The 5833-nt window shown below is 36.2% G+C and overlaps 1 non-coding gene across 1 annotated transcript; it reads right to left on the bottom strand.

Annotated features, from left to right (window-relative positions):
* Window positions 1-5301: 5301 nt before the first annotated feature.
* Window positions 5302-5408, bottom strand: LOC136228296 (small nucleolar RNA R71). The gene has a single exon (XR_010688625.1). It is a non-coding gene; the product is annotated as a small nucleolar RNA R71 (small nucleolar RNA).
* Window positions 5409-5833: the final 425 nt, after the last annotated feature.

The raw sequence follows: 5833 nt of genomic DNA, 5'->3' as shown, positions 1-5833 counted from the left end.
CTACTATTTTATTGGCAATGATAAATTTAGCAAAAGGAATCTGAAAGATTTTTTCTAGTCCATTTAGGGTTATTGGAGCACATGGTAAAGTTTAGATACAGATGTCTGCAAGGAACAAATAATGGATATGGCATAAACTATTTGAATTTAGTCATTATAAATCCTATGGAACAAAACCCTAAGTGAAAGAAATTCAAAAAGAAAATATTTGGAAAATGTACTTGGAATGGAAAGTAATGAACTCAACAGCCGCTTGTTTGAACCAAAACATGGAATATGAAAAGAAAAAGACATGATGTGCAAACAACAGTTGCTTGTTGACAAATTCAAAGGGACATGCATTTCTTAATGTCTTCTTTATTCTCAATCTGATAGCTGATAGCTAGACAGATCTAAGAGAGAATTTTGAGCCTGGACAGATGGTGGCTGCTCTACCAGAAGAATAATTTAGGGTTTTGTTATTTATAGGATAAAATTAATAATTACCAGACAATATATAATATATTGATCCATAAAAATAAATTTGATTAGAAATTAATGGAACAAAATAAGGGCCAAATACATGAATATCATAATTAAGTACAAAATTACAATTAAGTCATACCACCAAACTTAATTTTTAATATGTCATTATTCTCTATATATTATGATTTTATACCATAGTTTAAAAATTCTAGACTCTAATTCCTAAATCGTAAACTCTATAAAATATATTCTAAACTTCTAATTTATAAAAGTACTGATTTTACTAGTTTGATATAATCCAAAATTATGACTTGACAAAGTTGTAAATAGTTTTTATTGAAAGTTGTTCTTTCTCTTCCTCGTCCCCTGCCTCTAGGAGATGATCTTCCTCTGCCTCTCATTCCGAATCGATCTTCTACCTTCAAAACTTGATCCTCATCCTTATTTTTCACTCTTTAAACTTCTGTTCATGTACCACTAATGAACTTTGCAATTCATCAATAGATATGTTGTCAGTATCTTTGGCTTCTTTAATGGATACTACAACGTATGTGTACCTGTCTGTTAAAGTCCGTAGTATTTGTCAACAATCTTTGGGTCAGGCATGTCTTCTCCATCAGTCCTCATTTTATTGGAGACCGTCATTACTCTCGTAAAATATTCAGTAATGCTTTCATCCTTCTTCATTTCTAGAACCTCAAAATCCTTTCTCAATGAGTTAAGAAGAGATTTCTTCACTTTGTCATTGCCTCCAAACTTTGGCTTCATTGAGTCCCAAACATTCTTGGCTTTACGACGATCCAAGATTTGTTCAAAGATGGTACAATCAATGGCTTGAAACAGATAATGTTTCACCTGATAATCTTTGGTTTTAGCATCTTCCAATTGGGTTTTTTGTGCATCAGAGAGAGCTGCCACTGTTTTTGGCTCTGCAAAGCCATTCTCCACCAGACTCCATAGACCTTTTGCCCTCAACAGATTCTCCATCAGCTCACTCCAGTGGTCATAATGACCATCAAAGTGAGGGATCTTTGTCAGAGTCTTATCGTCACTCATTCTCTCGGTGTTAGATCACTCGAAGGCTGCTGCTTCTTCTCTACAAGCCCAGTGGGGACTCTAATACCAAATGTTAAGTAATACAAGAGTACAAACAATTGGTGTGAATGATCAATTTATTCATTGAATCAGGTCTTAGCTTTATAAAGCTTTACAAATAACAAGAAGGAGAAAAATAAGGACACGTTAGCAGATACTCTGCTAAGTGGTTGAGATAACAAACATTTGAAAAATAAAAACAAACTCTAACAAACCTAAAAATAAGGGAGTCTTATTTTAACAGACTTTATTCCAACAAATTGTGTATTTATGCCATAATTGTGTATTTATGCCACCATTGACTCACATTGCCGGTGAGAGCAGTTGAGAAAGATTTTGTAGGCACTGCCCGAGAAACTAGCGCCGACATGTTTCAGAAAAGAGGATCGACTGAATAGGTGAGCAATGGAGAAAGAAGAATCAGAGAGTGGCGCTGGGGCGACCATGGTTGGGTGCAGGTGACGACAATGTGGTGGCTGCTAGGTCATGTTCGCTTTCCCGGATAACATCCATCTTCAAATTTCTATAATTAATTCTAAAAAAACATCAAATAAATATTTAGACTCCTACAAGACCTAAATCATCTCTTACCAAGCTCAACCCTAAACATAGTTTAATTTTTGTAAATTTTAACAAAAATAATTTTGCATACAATATAATCATAACTTTTTAATATTATATATATATATATATAATATTAAAAGAAAAAATACAGTAGAGAGATAAATAAAATCCAACATAAATTCAAGCTAGAGTAAATAAAGTTGTCCACAAAAATTAAAACAATTCATAAAAAATAAGTCTAAAAACAATATAACATATAAATTGAATAAAATATGAATATTTCCAATAGATTTAGCATTGTATCCAAATTTTATCATTGGAATTTTCCGAGATAAAAATGAAACGACTAAATAGTTTATTAAGATAAAATATAAAAATCTTAAAATAACATAATGAAAATTAAAAACACAAAACCTTATAATTATTCACCATAATAATAGTAGTAATAATAATAAGAAAAAAAGTATGGTTCATATGAGAGTCTCATTTCGATTTTCTTATATTAGACAATAAACCAATGAAAATAGTTGATACTTCCTTTGTCCCATTATATAGGTTACTCCAGTGTATTTTACACAAATTAAGAAATACAATTAATAAAAATCAGATTAATAACTTGACATTCATTAACTTAATTTTCTTTTATCTAACATGAGTACATTGAAAATGAAGACAAAATTTCAATACTCAGATCGAAAAACCAACCTATATTGTTTTAAAATATTCTTTTCTATTAATTCTTAAAAATATCGTTCTAATAAGAGTTTCAACAACTATTTGGTACTTGGTCTATCCAAAATTTTAACATTTCGCTCTAATTTATTATTTAATCACATTTGATTTCCAACTTATCCCAATTGGAAAAATTTCACTCAATTTAGATAAAGACCAATAAAACTGTTATCCTATTAACACATGATAATATTTTGACTTTTAGTTTCAAGATTTGTTTTTTTTAACCTAATTTATTATTTTCACGTAAGAAAATTGATAGCTCCCATTTATATAGGGTTTTTAGGATTGTTTTAGTTCGTTTTTGCTTTATTTCCATTCAATTTCAGTATCATTTTGCTATCTTTCAGTCAAAATCAGTAATTTCCATTATTTATGGCATTTTCTGTATTTTCAGGTGTTTTGGGACTGTTTGAGCATTTTCGAACCAGACCCGTGCCTTGTGGAGCACCTCTGGACAATTCAGGGACCGTCGGAGCATATTTTGGAAGTCCAGGACCAAAACAAAGGAAAAAACCCGGACTCAGCCCCAATTTAGTGCCTGTCTCGCCGAGACAGTGCATGTCTCGTCGAGACAGGCCCTCGTCTCGTCGAGACACTGCCCGTCTCGACGAGACGAGGCGGGCCGATGGTTCCCAAAAAGGAACTATCGCGTGGTGTCTCGACGAGACGCCTAGTGTCTCATCGAGACACCCTCTTGTCTCGTCGAGATACTTCTTGTCTCGACGAGACGAAACGCTGGAAGCAATTTCCCAGCGTTTCCTCACTCTTTAGGCGCGAATTTCAACCTGCAAATTGCCCAAACTACCCCTAACTAAGCCTGCACTATAAATAGAAAAGGATGTCATCTTTGTTAGGGTTCTTCCTTTTCTTTTTTTTTTGTTCTCTCTCTCTCTCTCTCTCTCTTTCCTTGTATTCAATTTTATTGTTTTACTTCCATTGTAATAGCTCTTAGCTTGGGGGAAGATTGGTATAGGATAGTGGCTCTCCCGATTTGTAATCAGAATCAGACGAAATCGGGTTTTATATTCCTAATTCCTCACTTTGTCTCTTGCTTTTTGCTTATTTGAATTAATGATGATTCAGGCTTATAATGCGTGTTATAGTTGCTTGTTTAATTTAACTATGAACTAATCCCCATTCAATCTGGGATGGGGATGAATTGATTGCGTAACCATGTATGATTAGGGATTTAGTTTACTGGATTGTTTCCAATTGATTAGATTATGTGAGCTTAATGTCTAGATTTGTCAGAGATAGGATGATTGCTAGAATGAGATTCGATGATGATCAACTAGCCTGACATAGCAGAACCTAATGCCTTGAGTCTGACAAATTTAGGATTGCAGATAGGTAGATACTTGACCAAGGAATTACCTAATCCGAATTAGCATAATCTGACCTCGCTAGAGACCACTAGGAGTGCGGGCTAGTGGCTGGGCTACGGCTTTAGCCTTAATCACCACAGACCCTAATGCTTTGCATGCCCTAGGTTATATGCCTAATCAAGCCGTCAACCAAATGCATACGAATAGACTACAGGAGACTGACAATCTCCACGTGGTTAATTAGGTGGTTACCGTCAATTATCATTATGATATGAAACTAAATCCCAGTAAATCATACATGGGATCCAATCAAGGGAATCCCCATCTTAGATTGTGTCATCAATTAATTCGAATTCTACCCTGTCAAACGTTTTTATCTTTTATTTTAGAAATTAGTCTCTTTAATCACTCTACCACATATTTACCCTTCCGAACAATTGTGTTCGTACCTTGGGCCGACTAGTTGGGATAAATAGTCCTTGTGGTTCGATCCTGTGCTTAGCACTGTATTACTTGCTGCGATAGGATACACTTGTCCTGTTAACCGCTATATATTTTACGAGCATCAAGTTTTTGGCGCCGTTGCCGGGGACTATTTTTGTTTATAACTAGTTTACTTTTGGTGATAGGTTTATATAATTGTTTGGAATTCCAAGAACCGAGGTTCTGGGAATTACTAATCATTGCATTTTGATTCTTAAGCTGATATTGTTCTTGCAGGACGTAAAAGGGTGACACAATGGCCGAAGATCCGTCGGTCATGGAGCTGTTGAGGGCAAAGCGGCCTATAAGCACCTCTGGCATTCTCGATCCGACAATAACAACAATGTCATTTGAAATCAGACCAACAATGATTCAGATGATCCAGAACTCGGGACAGTTCGGTGGGGATTACTACGAAGATCCTAACTCACATCTCGACAAATTCATGGAATACTGCAGCACTTTCAAGTGTGAAGACGTCGCATCTGAACAGATCTTCCAGAAGCTGTTTAGATTTTCTTTGAAAGAAGAAGCTGCAGAATGGCTACAATCCATTGAGCCAGGGTCTCTCACTGACTGGGACACTACAGTATCAGCGTTTCTAGCAAAGTACTTCCCTCCGTCAAAGACTGCACAATTCAGAAGCGACATCACCTCGTTTAGGCAGTCCGATAGTGAGAACTTGCATCTAGCCTGGGAGAGGTTCCAGAAGTTATTAAGACGGTGCCCCCACCATGGTTACCAGCGGTACCAGCTTGTTGACATGTTCTACTCAGGAATATCTCCTGTCAGCCGTGCCTTTCTGGATGCAGCAGCGGGAGGAAATCTATTCAACAAGACTGCAGTTCAAGCATACAATCTGATGAAAGAATTAGCTGAACGAAGCGCATGTTGGCAAGTTGAGAAGCCGGCTCCAAGAAGAGGCACAACAGCTAAAGAGTTCCCTAGAATATTTTCGGAATCAAATCATCAGATAGCAGCGCTTACAGAAAAAGTAGATCTACTGGAAACTCACCTGAAATCATCGGAACCAGTAGCAAGCTGTGAGGTGTGCAGCGGAGGGCATAAGAACGTGGAGTGCCCGATTGTACTTGAACAGATCCATTATCTAAAACAATATGGGTCAAATGGCACGCATTGGCAGCAGGACAGACATCGAGGATCAG

This window comes from Euphorbia lathyris, chromosome 4, assembly GCF_963576675.1.
Source record: "Euphorbia lathyris chromosome 4, ddEupLath1.1, whole genome shotgun sequence".
Classification (NCBI taxonomy): domain Eukaryota; kingdom Viridiplantae; phylum Streptophyta; class Magnoliopsida; order Malpighiales; family Euphorbiaceae; genus Euphorbia; species Euphorbia lathyris.
The sequence above is the reverse complement of the archived record's forward strand: the minus strand, read 5'-3'. Positions and strand labels throughout refer to the sequence as shown.